At 34.9% G+C, this 13,629-nt stretch overlaps 1 non-coding gene across 1 annotated transcript; it reads left to right on the forward strand.

Annotated features, from left to right (window-relative positions):
- Positions 1-7,740: 7,740 nt before the first annotated feature.
- On the forward strand, positions 7,741-7,847 carry LOC124888280. The gene has a single exon (XR_007046409.1). It is a non-coding gene; the product is annotated as a small nucleolar RNA R71 (small nucleolar RNA).
- The last annotated feature ends 5,782 nt before the right edge of the window (positions 7,848-13,629 follow it).

Below are 13,629 nucleotides of genomic sequence, written 5' to 3' on the forward strand. Positions count from 1 at the left end.
ACACGTTATAAGGGAATAGTTGTAACTTAGACCTTGTATCAAGTAAGCAATATACGTTATGCGGGAATAGTTGTAACATACCTGTGATAATATTAGGAGCTGCCTCAAATTCCTGATGGGTGGAACGAGTGTACAGACAATTCTACTCAGTGCCAAAGCTTAAAGTAGTACCGTTTTGTGCTGAAGCTAAAAAAGTAGCCGTGGGGATCTTATTACCCCCAGTAGCAACATTGCCTTAAGGACAGTTCCTCTAAATATGGCTAAGTTGGGCATATTTGAAATAGTTATTTCTCCCCTTATCATAGAACCCATGGTGAAACAGTCTACAAAACCTTCAAGGAGGATATGATGGAGCTGTCTGGGCCCAACTGGCCTGAGATTGGGCACCTTATGCCTTAAAACCACTGTTTCTCTAAAAGCGGAAATCACCGAACGACTTAGGATATATATCACTAGCCATAGAATAAGAAACAGAATTTTCCCATTTCTTCTTAGGCCACTGCCAACCATCTCTACCACTATTTTGTTGGCCTTTACCCTACTCAGAATACCTAGATCTCTTACTTTTCCTCTCCCCCACTTTTACTTGATTTTTTTCCTCCTCGACTTATTGTATGTACACCAAAAGCCTAGATATTTCTATTTATTTATTTATCAAGGTGGCATTCCACACAAACACCAAGTCCCGAGATAAGAACAAAGTAAACTTTCCCAACTTAGCACTCATGGAAGACAACAACTCCAAAGAATAATAGGACAGCTGTGAAACTTTATGGCATGCTCCTTTACAGTCATCCTTCCCAGTTTTAGTTACATAAAATCCTGAGCTTTATCTTCCCTCAACTCCTGAGGGAAGAAACAATCAAACAACGCACCAAAAAACTCATTACATAATACTAACTCCACATCATCTCCCCTTTACTGATCCCATACTTCATGCCACTAATATACTAGATCTTTTACTTAATATGCAACAAATTCTACAGCCTTGAAATCAATAGCATACATCACTCTAAATATTTTCTCTAACTCATCCATGAAATCATAAGGGTTATCCTCAACCTTATATCCTATAATAGTTAGAGGATTTAGCCTCATGACCCCGTCAACTATAGTAATTTTAGAAGTAGGAGCAACAAAACTAATGCGATCAGGTTGATGAGATTTGAAAGATAAAAACTAAGTCAACTGTATTAGAAATGTCTCTTTAGGTTAGTAAGACATGATCATCATCTGATCGAAGAGCTCGAGAAGTTCTGGTAAGGACTAGGGAAACTCCATGTGGGGTAGTAAAATTAAGAGCTAAGACCCTAGATCAGTTCTGAACTCCATAAACAAGGCGAGTTTCATCCACGTTGTACTTAGGTGGGATACAGAAGGTTCCATGAGCATAAGATCTTCAAGGAGGCATGCTCAAAAATGTGAACAAATAGTGATTAGAGGAGTTTTAAGAACATAGACATTATATCTTGAATTAGATCAAAAGAAAGGAAAACATTCCTACGTTCATCATAGCCTCTCTCTTATAAGTGTAGCACGCTACAAACCCATAAAAGAGAATCTAATTGACATAGCTTTGTGGACATCCAATTGACCATGAACTTACCGCCCTAATACTAACTTTTCATGACTGAAACTAGGACCTGGCCTTGACGGGTATCTCAAGTCTGTCACAGACCAGAGACCAACCTCCTTGCCTTGTCAACAAAACATAATATACAACAACAACGGAATTTTGAACATATAATAAGATAGAATAATCAATAACTCAATAAGTCTAAGAATGTCAACAACCAATCCTAATCCACAATAATCCTTGAAACCTCTAAGATAATACAAACATCAAACTAAGTTGGGGCATGCCACCGATGATAGCCAAAACCAAAATCAACTAAATTGATCTACGTCATAAATGAAACAAGATCTAAAAATGATAGACTTTCTTAAAAATAGAAGCTCACCGCTTAAGAGTATACAACTAACAATCCAGATATTCTAACACTCTACAATAAAAGTAGAAGTATCTCTAGTGCCTGCAGCACATGGGAATATAGCATTTGAAGATGGTTAGCGGGTTTAGTGCTAGGTGTGCGTGTTCATATTTATGCATACATACATATATATATATATATATATATATTAGATGATGGGATGGGGAATAAGGTTTATCATGATAGCAAAACAATAGCATTGACTATGTAGCTCAACTATAATAAATCGGTATCCATGGGCTATATAGGCTCAGATCCTCATGCTAAAAGGTCCTCAATGCATGTTAGCCACATGAACCAGAGGTATAAAGGAAGATAGTGGAATTTCATAACCCCACGTTAATCCTGGATACAAAATATATTAATAGTGACAACCATGCACACGGTCGTCAAGATCAATACTCATATTTGCAAACGTGAGTTTCCAGTATCAATACCTTGAGACTCACACCTTTTTGGCTTAGCTACATAACCCCCAATAAGTCCAATTAAAACAAGTTTTGAATAATCCATTTATTTTACCAAGGATTATACATTAAGGCATACAATAAGTATCGTCATACCATTACACTTGCAAGTTTATCCTCATGATATACCCAATCCATTACTTTGGGGAATTCCTCAACTCTTATTGTTTATTAAATTAAGTTTTAGGAATGAATTGACCCTTTTTTGTTTATAATATCAATTTGAGGGAATGCCTCAACCACCTTTATTCATTATAACAAGTTTAAGAGTGAAAACATAGCCAACAAGGCCTTTAAAATCCATATTTCACCATTTAATCATTTATGCAATGCCATAATATAGGTGAACAAGTCTTACAATGTGAAAAATCCATATTTCAAAACTACTTAAACAAATGGGTTGAGGGAACACAATTTGAAAAACCAAATTCCAATAAAATTATCCAATTTGGGGAAAATGCCTCAACCCTTATTCAATTGAATTCAAAGCATGAAAAATTCATAATAATCATGGGAAAAAAATTAATGAATCAACCATGTCAAAAATCCTTAACCCATATCAAAACCCCATTCAACTCCATATAAATAACCATTTAAATTCATGTTTTTAGTAAAACAAGTTTAAGGTTAGAGTCACATGTCTGAGATTGCAAGAATTATAAAGAAAATTCACACTTAGAGTTTCTAATTGATCATCCTTGAGAAACCCTAGGTGCTCTTTGACTTGGGTATTTGAGAGATGAGAGTATTTAAGGTTATGTTATGGATGATGATGAGGTATCAAAAAGGGTTTTAAGTCATGTGTCACAATTAGGAAAAAGTCGAAAGGTCCAAAGTTCCCCTAATTAATAACAAAAAAATTTGCCGCCAGTGACGATGATTCTCCCTACGACTCATGAGGACACACTATAACTCATCACAATTTCATAGTCTAGATAGTAGATCAAGGGCCTCTCATTGGTGATCTTTTGACTTACACCATACGACTCATCAATTGACCCTATGACTCATAGGGTTCAAGTCATAATATAGATAGAAGCATTTGCATACACAATGATCACCCTAGGATGAATACAATACGACTCGTATATAGTCTTGATGACTTATTATGCTAAAGTTGAAACCAAGGAAAAAGTAAAGGCAACCTTCATTGTTCATCCTGTGATTAGTTTTCTCCGACCCCTATTGATACCCTGCGACCCACATGATTAGTCATAGTTTAGGAGGTAAGCTCAAATATCAAGGAATTCTTAGGGACCAAAATTTGGGGTACTAGATAATGATATATATATATATATATGAGTCCTAGTTCTAGTTCGACATTCGATGATGGTGTTTTATAATATGAGTTTCGATTAGAGTTTATTAAATTATGGTAATCATGATGATTCTATTGAGTGTGATCAAAGTATAACATATTGGTTTTTATTTATGATACCATATGGTTTAAATGGACTCATTGTTATGGCATGGTAATTTGTAAATTATGGTTATTGGGTTATTTACTTTACTTTATTGTACCCTTTAGGATTATGGGGTTGTGCATTGGGTTATTTACATTTCCAAACTTATTGACTTATGGGGAACAATTTAGTTGTCATAATGGTATGATCTTTATGTTCCTTTTCTATATTTATTTATTTACTTATGCACAGTAGTGTTGGAGCTTATTTCTAAGTTTGCCCTTTTACCTTGAATTGGTTTACTTTATCTTGTATCTTAGCATATTTATATTGTTATTTTTGGTGCAGATTCGAGTACATTGCTGATTCGATGATCATGCATAGTTGATTTCAGAGATAGGGTGAGCTCTCATAGTCAGAGTTTCCCTTTTTCTTTCTATATATACATGTCTAGTATTTCCTTTTCAATAAATATTATATTTGACTATTCAGTACTTATACTTCAATTGTAGTAGCTCTTGTACTGGTATTACTATGTATTTGGAGGGTTATTGCTCTTTTTTCTATCGATTAGACTGTTGTGATTGATTTATTTTTTATTTAGCTCTTTAAACATTGATTTTCCATATTTTAGGACATTTTCAACCAAGTTAGACTATTTTTGTAGCTTTGGGCTATAGTTCAGCTTACTTAGTAGCGAGATAAGGTAGCTGCCATCATGATGGTTAATTTGGATCGCGACAATAGGAGTGGCCAATTTATGCTGCTTTACATCATACTTCACTAATATTGTACTAATCTATTTATTACCAAAGTGTAAGCAGAAGTCCAAACCCTTATCACTAATTACTTTTTGAGGAATCCCAAACTTTGAAAAGATGTCCCTTTTGAGGAACGTAGTCACACTCTTATATTCATCATCCAAAATTTCCATGCATTCCACCAACTTTTTTAAATAATCAAATGCAACCAATATGTACTTCTAACCAAAGGATCTCATAAGAGGCTCATGAGGTCTATACACCAAACATAGGATACTCATGCCTTCAAGATATAGCTCATTGTCTTTGGCATAGGTTGTATGCCTTCAAAAAATTTTGAGTATCTTGGTGGACTGTGGTCACTAGTACGCTAAAACTTCTTGTACATTGTATGTGCATCGCTAGATGACACCTGAAAAGGAATAACTAGCATGTCTTAGATATGCTCTACACCTCTACTTTTGAAACACACCTTCAAATAAAATTGTAAGAATAGAGCTTGAATAAGTATGCCTCATACTAAAAGCAATTACTCACATTATGTAGAAATTTCTTCCTTTGATAAAAGTTCAAATCTTTTGGCATCATATCACAGACAAGGTGGTTAAGAAAATCATTAAACCATGGCATTAGATCATAAGAGGAAGCCAATACATTTTCATCTAAAAAAATTAATCTTTCTCTATCTTATTCTTTTGAATTCCCTCTTTCTCTAGTCTAAAAAAGTGGTCAGCCACTTCATTTTAACTGGTCGTTCAATTCTTTAACCTCAAACTAAATTCATGCCTCAAAGCACCTATCTGATTAGTGTAGTCTTTGCTTCTTTCATAAATATGAGGTATCTCAAAGCTACATTATTGGTTTGCATAATAACAGTTGTACCTAGCATATATGTCGTACAATTCACAAAGACATTAAATATTAAAAGTATTTCATAATTGGTTATTGTGTAGCTCTTTTGAACCCTATTCAATACCTTAGTATGATACATAATTAGGTGAAAGATATTCTCATAATTTTCCCCAAGAAAGCCCCTAGAACTACTCCACTTGTGTTGCATACACCTCAAAGGAATTTGACCAAGTTGGAGAACTTATGATTGGGGCTGAAGTTAACTTTTCTTTTAGTCACTCAAATTCCATCAAACATGCCTCAAAAGATGAAAAAATCACTTCTTTTTCATGCATTTTACAGTAAGGATTAGAAATTTTTCACAAATTCTTTATAAGAAAATACATTGCCGAAGAAACTAGGAATCCCTTTTAAAGAGATTAGGGGAGTTAGTTTAAAGATGACATTAATCATCAGTCAGTATACCTCAATACCTTTCTCAAAAATTTGTGTCCCAAAATAATACCTTCATTCACCATGAAGTGGCACTTCTCACAATTTCATACCAGGTTTATCTCTGAAATACCTTGAATTTGGCCCATGAAAATTTCTTGAGCTTTAGGCTCACAACCTTTGTTACGAATAGACCCCCAGAGTTGTAGGGTATCTTGATGACTTGTTGCAATGAGTCATACCCAAACTAGTAAGTTTGAGGCTTGATTCTTCTCTAGTACAACTAGTTTACTAAGAGACTTAAGGATATGTCATGAGTAGTTAGGCATAATCATATGGCGTCCAGTGTAAGTCCCAAATTTTATATTGTGTTGGCTATGACTAAAACCTACATTTTGTAGTGTATCATTACAAATTAGATGGTTGATTCATAAGATCGATTATGTATTAGGCTCCTAGTCACTATCTTTGTTATGACTCATGCTGAGAAGTCGTATGGTGGGTTTACGACTCAAAGGGTCAACTTTTATGCTTTTAAGTTGAGGGCACTCTGGATATTTTTCTCTTTAACCCCATGTACCCACAACTTAAAACCTTCCTTGCGACTTTATTATCACATCATTCCTAATAAAACACTCCTAAATTCTCTCTCAAATCTCTATTACCAGCAAGGCTAGGGTTTTAAAAGGTTTATTAATTAGGGCTCTCAAGGGTGGTTTCTTTCTGTACATCTTGCTATTTAAATAATGTTAATCTTCCCTCATTTTTAATTTTGTAAAATCGTATGATTTAAGGCATTATTCATAAGATTATTATTTTGGTTTTGAGAAAAAACATTTGGGGGTCTTGAATGTTATGAATTAAAGAATGTTTCTCATGGTTTATATATATGATTTTCATCATTTTAATATGGTTTTGAACTTTTATGTGCATAGGTATATTGAATGAACTAGGGAATTGTGATTTTCCCAATTTTGTGACTTTTGAAGTGGTTATGACCCCAACCCCATAATGCAAAATTAGTTTTTGTTATTAGAATTATGGGAATTCATAAAATTTAACTAGTCTTGTACGATTTCATGATATAAGAAGTATTTTAAATACAATGGTATGATTTAATTAACAAAGGAAGTCAATGTTCCCCAGTTTGTATTAATGAACAAAGGGAATTGTTCTCTTAAATTTAATGGGAATTGTTCTGGCATATAGTTTACCTTACAAGTATAGTTCATTTGATGATACAAAAATTATATGACTTAACATGGAATGTGGTTAATTGAATGGGAATGTGTAATACTTATTTTAATAGGGCTAAAATAAGGATTTTTTAGATGAGTCATGAAAGTGGAGGTCTAAATGTCCTATACTGAAAGTCATATTTGCCAATACAAGGGTCAAAGTGACTATGAAGGTTTGAGTTCCCCTTATTGTTATTTCATGATTTGAGAGGTTCGAGTCCCCCGCAAATCACCATATGATGGGGCACTTAAATCACCTTAGTATATGTTTGAGTGTTAGAGTCTCCCATGTGCATATATATGAGATTATTCTCCAGTTTATGTAGCTACACTAAGTGTCATTTGATTTTATAATGATTCAATCTTTGCTATAATGTTTGATAATTAGTCCACTCTAGCAATGCTATAGTCTTATTTATTGTGTTTCTCAAAAAATCTACATTTTCATTCTAGGATCCCCTATGATATATGATTTAGAAAGTTTACAACTCATCACATATCTTTTTATCGCTTTTACACTTGCTGTCGAGACCAAAAGAATATATGCGTTGGGCTCAAATCCCTCAACAAAGGTATTCACCAAAACATTATTAGTCTGATGATGGTGTGAGAAATCATGAAGCATGGACTTGAACCTCTCCCATTATTTAAATAGATTTTTACCATCCATCTGTCTGAAGATTAAGATTTCATTTCTCAATTTTGCAATCTTTCTAGATTCAAAGAAGTAGAGCAAATACTTTCTTGGTAGAGCACACCATGTTCAGATGGAATTAGGTGGTGTAGCCTTGACCTATAATTTTACTTTCCCTAATAGAGAAAAAAGCGGTGAGTCTCACATAGTTAGATAAGACTCCTGCATGAATATATCTATGTCTAATCTTAAGTAAATTCTTGACGTGTTGTTGTTGATCTCCATAAAATAGTCCTGAATATTGTATGTTGGTGTGCAATAGTTTCACTATAATCTGTTTGAGCTCAAATTGACCTCCTGTATCTGAATTGTGAATGCTAAAGGTGACATTATTGGCGAGTGGGATTTCCACCTCTGGAACTGTCCCAGCAACTATTACTTATTCAAGATTAATTTTTACCATATCAACATGTTGTCCATCGCTGTTCATAAAATTCTCATTCAAGATCCAAATATATTTCAACCAATTCTGATTCTCTTAACAGCTTGAGGCACAAATTAGATTTGTAAAATCAACTGCTAAGATGAAGTTTTCATCAGTGGTATAAAATTATTGATTGTAAAATTTAGAAAATCACTAATTTCTTAAGTCCTTGTCAACAATACCAAAACTTGTTGTGGCCTACCAATGTAACACCTTGTAAGATCCTAGATCAATTTAGCTAACGATTACAAGTTAAAGGGGTCCAATAATTAGAAATTTCACTAAGTGTTGGGACTTATTCATTTCCAAGGACCCTAAACTTTGATGATTTTATTTTTGATCTTCCAAACCTCAGAACGTCAATTTTTAAATTGATTCATGATTGTGGTTGTTCAAAGTAAGTCTCGAGTGAGTTTCAGAATTTTTGGAGGAATATAAGAGCATGGTTGGAGAAGAAAAACTGTAGTTGTGCTAGGATGAGCCTGAGGTGCCTCCTATATTCCACCATGCTAGAGCCCGCGGTGCACCCTCAATTGCATTGCATTGGAGCCCACGGTATGCCTTCCTCACCCATGCAACTTTTTTCTCCTTGAAAATTAAATGTATTTGGGTCATTTCCCCTTACCAAATCAGTACACAACATTAAATTTAGCTCCCCAAAGAGAATTATTTGCTCTTTCAATCATAAATTTACTCAAAGTAAGCCTCATTTTCCTTAAGAACAAACCCTAACCCATTCTCAACAAATCAAGGAATTAAAGCTTCAAACCTCAAGAAATTCTCAAAAATCTTTATGAAATCTAGTGAGGTATGTGTAATGTTTATTCATGGGTTCCTTTCACCCGTTTTTTCAAAGAATCCCTTTTTGGTTTTAAATTTTGAGTTGAAATATTGTCATGAATCTCTTGTGAATTCAATTACAAGTTATGTTTATAAGTGTTTTCAAGTTGGATAAGCCATTACATGTTTTAATCAGCGTAATTTTCTTAAACCCCTAATTTATGATTTTAGTCTTATAATCATGTTATTGTCACATGCTTTACTCATTCCCATGATTAATTTCACGACTCTCATATGTTTGATTGAATGCCTAAGTGTTGGATTTTGAACAATGATCCCCTACTATGACTTTAAGACTTTTATATTGCATTCTTTTTATTTCAGTAAGTGTTGGTGGGTTATTAACACCCGATACCAAAGTAATTTAGATTAATTCAATTTTTAAAGTACTGAGACCGTTAATCTATGCATCTTACCAGTAAGAAAGTCATATTAATAATGAGCACTTTTAGTTATTTAATAGAATTCAATTGAGTGTAGTTTAGTTTAGTGTTAGTGTTAGATCATTTGGGAATAGGATTTAGTACTGAGTGAATACAGAGGTGGCGGCTTCAATGTTAGTTAGGCAGAGTCATTAGTAGCAGTCCCTGTATTCCAAAATGACATAGCCAACATAGGTTATAAGGAGTCACCCATCAGTTTAGATGTCTTCCACTATTCATTTTGATTTTTGTGTTCTAGTTGGCTAGGCAATAGGGGTGGTATATGGTCCACGGTAGGCTTGAGATACCCATCACGACTAGTTCCAGGGTTTGATATGACAAGGTTTGTATAAGAGCATATGTTCAATGTCATTGGTATTCGTAAAAGTATGTCAAGTAGAGTCTCTTTTATGGGTGTGTTGTGCGTCACACATAAAAAGGGGGTGCTAAAAGAAATTTATTAGTGTTTTCTTTTCTTGTGTTCTATTTCGGGTATAGAGTCTGGTGTCTTGAAATTCTTCTAATCTCTACTTTACTAGAATTTAAATTATGCCTCCCCGAAGATCTAATGTTTGTAGGAACTTTATTTGGCCCTCTATTTTTCCTAAGGACAATATAGGTGGAACTCGATTTTCTTATGAAGGGAAGACCTAGTCAAGGGTCCTTACTTATGATTGTACTACCCCACATGGAGTTCCACCTATCCCATGTAGTCCTCCTCAGGCTTCTTGGACTGGTGATACTTATGATCAGCCGCCTCAGAGGTATATCTCTAATGCAAAGTTTCGTTGGTCCTTTCATTTGCTTACTTAATTGGTGACATCTTAGTCTCATCAATCAGACTGTGTTGGTCCTACTACTCTTTCTTCTGAGGTCACTAGGGTTGGCTAGTATATGAGGTTAAATTGTCACACCTTTACATATTCTAAGGTTAAGAAGGTTCCTCGAGGTTTTGTGGATGAGATGGAAAAAATATTTAGGGTGATACATGCTACTAATCCCGAGGGTATGGAATTTGATGCATACAAGTTTAAGCATGTAGCTTATCAATGATATAAGGAGTGGAAGTAGTTGAGGGGTGATGGCGTTGAGTCATCTAGGTGGGATGAGTTCTTAGGGGTATTTCTTGATTATTTCTTTCCTCAAGAGATAATAAAAGCTAAGGCCAATAAGTTTGAAAAATTGAACCAAGGCAAGATGAGTGTGAAGGAGTATGCCCTGAAATTTTTATAGTTTTTTCTTTATGCTCAAGAATTGGGGTCGAGCCAGAGATCTAAGATGAGGAATTTTGCTTTTAGGTTTTCCCATGACTTAATGTTAGAGTGTAAGGCTGAGATACTGAACAATGAAATAGTCATGTCCAAACTGGTGGTTTATATACAACAAGTTGAAGATGAGAAGAAGAGACAAAAGACGATGGGGGAGAGCCAGAATAAGAAGTTCAACTATTGAGAGCAGGGTGGATGCCAATAAGCAAGTGAGAGAGATAGTAGACAGTGGAGCAAGAAAAAGATTTAGGAAATTTTTTTATATTCTTTGGCTAGTGCTCTTTATCCCAAGCCATTTGGTTATCGCTGCTTTCAGGCTAGTAGTAATCCTAAGGAATAGGGTGCCCGATTGCAGGATAGTAGAGCAAAGTCATCCCCACCTTATCCTCTTTGTAGATTTTGTGGTTTGCTTTACCCTAACTATTGTGGTGAGGGAAGAAATCAATGCTTTAATTTTGGTCATCTTGGTCTTGACTGTCCTGCAAGTAAGGTGAAAACTGGGGAAAATAAAGTTTTGGTTGCCACTTATTTTTTTCTACACCAAGGGTGCAACTTCTATTATAGACATTGGCTGGAATCATCTCTATGCTCTTGCCACACACCAGGGATCTGAGGCATCCCTTATATTATTATCGGTATGTTATTTTCTCTTGAGATATGTATTATTTTCTTGATTTGAGGTCTACTCTTTCTTATTTAACCCCTTATATGGTTGTGAATTTTGGTTTTGGTCCTAAGACTATTTTTTACCCTCTCTCTATGTCCACTCCAATGGATAATTCTATTATGGTTAGAAAAATCAATAAGGGTTGTGTGTTGTCTATCTTTCATAGGAGACATTAGTGGATCTGATAGAGAATTACATGGTAGATTTTAAAATGATCTTGTGGATGGAATGGCTTTATTTGTGCTATTCTTCTTTGGATTGTAGGAAATAAAAAGTCAGTTTCCAATTCCCTAATAAACCAGTAGTCGAATGGGAGGGGACTTTCTTAGTTACTAAAGAAAGGTTTATCTCTTATCTTAGAGCCCAAAAGTTGATCTCTAAAGGGGTGTATGTATCATTTGGCTTGGGTTAAAGATTCTAATTTTGAGGTTCCCTCTTTGTAATCTATTCAGGCGGTGAATGAATTCCCTGATGTGTTTTCTGAGGTTCTTCCTAGTATCTCTCCTGATAGGGAAATAGACTTTGAAATTGATCTTTTATCAGATTCCCGTCACTATCTTATCTGTATTTCTCTTTATAGAATGGATTCAATTGAGTTGAAGGAGCTGAAAGAGTAGTTAAAAGATTTCCTTGTTAAGGGTTTTATTCGCCCTACTATTTGTTCATAGGGTGCCATGTTCTTTTAAAGTGTAAGAAGGATGGGTATCTAAAGATATATATAGACTATCGTCAGTTGAATAAGGTTACCATGAAGAGTAAGTACACTCTTTCTAGTATTGATTATCTCTTTGACAAGCTCCAGGGTGCTAGATTTTTTTCTAAGATCAACCTTTATTCGAGTTATCGTTAGTTGAAGATTTAGGAAATTGATATTCTAAATAATTCTTTCTAATCCCGATATGGTTATTATGTGTTTTTGGTTATGTCATTTAGGTTAACTAATGCTCCAGCTTCTTTTATGGATCTCATGAATTGGGTGTTCAGGCAATTTTTGGATTTATTTGTTATAGTGTTTACTGATGATATTTTGGTGTATTCTAAGAGTGGGGAGGATCATGCCAGTCACCTTCGAATTATATTGCAGACTCATAAGGATCAAAGATTCTATGCCAAATATTCTAAGTGTGAATTTTTGCTTAATGTTGTGACTTTTCTTGGGAACATTATTTTTAGTGAGGGGATCAAGTTGGATCTACAAAAAGTTGAGGCAGTTAAGAAATGGAATAGACCCACGAATCTAACCAACATTTGGATCTTCTTGGGCTTAGATAGGTATAGTAGGATTGCAAAGAGCTTTTCATCTATTGCTGCCCTATTGACGAAGTTTGTCCAGAAAAAGGTAAAGTTTTTGTGGTCTGATGCTTGTGTGGGAAGTTTCAAGGAATTGAAGGATAAGTTGACTTCTGCACCAGTTCTGACCCTACCCGAGGGTACCGATGGATTTGTTGTATACTGTGATGTGTCATATGTGAGATTAGGTTGTGAATTGATGCAATATAGTAAGGTGGTGGCCTATGCGTCCAAAAAACTTAAGGTTCATGAAAGAAATTATTTGACTCAAAATTTAGAGTTGGCGGTTGTGGTTTTTACTTTGAATATTTTACGTTATGTATGTATGAGGTGCATGTGGATATCTATTTGTATCATAAGAGCTTTCAGTATGTGTTTACTTAATAGGAGTTGAAGCTCAAGTTAAGGTAGTGGCTTGAATTGCTTAAGGATTATGACATGAGTCTTCTCTACTATCTAGGTAAAGCTAATATGGCTACTGATGCTCTTAGTAGGTTGTCTATTGAGATCATGTCTTATGTGGATGAGGAGAAAAGAGATTTACTGAATTATATTCACTGGTTGGCTAACTTGGGAGTTCATCTATTGGACTCCGCGGATAGGGGAGGCACTGTACAAGAGGTGGTCAAAGCAACTCTTGGTACTGAAGTGAAGGTGAAGCAAATTTTGGATCATATTCTTATCCTGATTAAGGATGATGTGGGATAAAAGATGGTAATGGTTTTTTAGATCGATGGTGATGGTATTTTGAGGTATAAAGGAAGGTTATGTGTTCCTGATATGATCGACTACGGGATAGGATCCTGACTGAGTCTCATGAGTCAAGGTGTACTATACATCTAGTTTCGATAAAGATGTATCATAACTTGAAGGAAATCTA

The sequence above is a fragment of the Capsicum annuum genome, chromosome 10, assembly GCF_002878395.1.
Source record: "Capsicum annuum cultivar UCD-10X-F1 chromosome 10, UCD10Xv1.1, whole genome shotgun sequence".
In the NCBI taxonomy this organism is placed as follows: domain Eukaryota; kingdom Viridiplantae; phylum Streptophyta; class Magnoliopsida; order Solanales; family Solanaceae; genus Capsicum; species Capsicum annuum.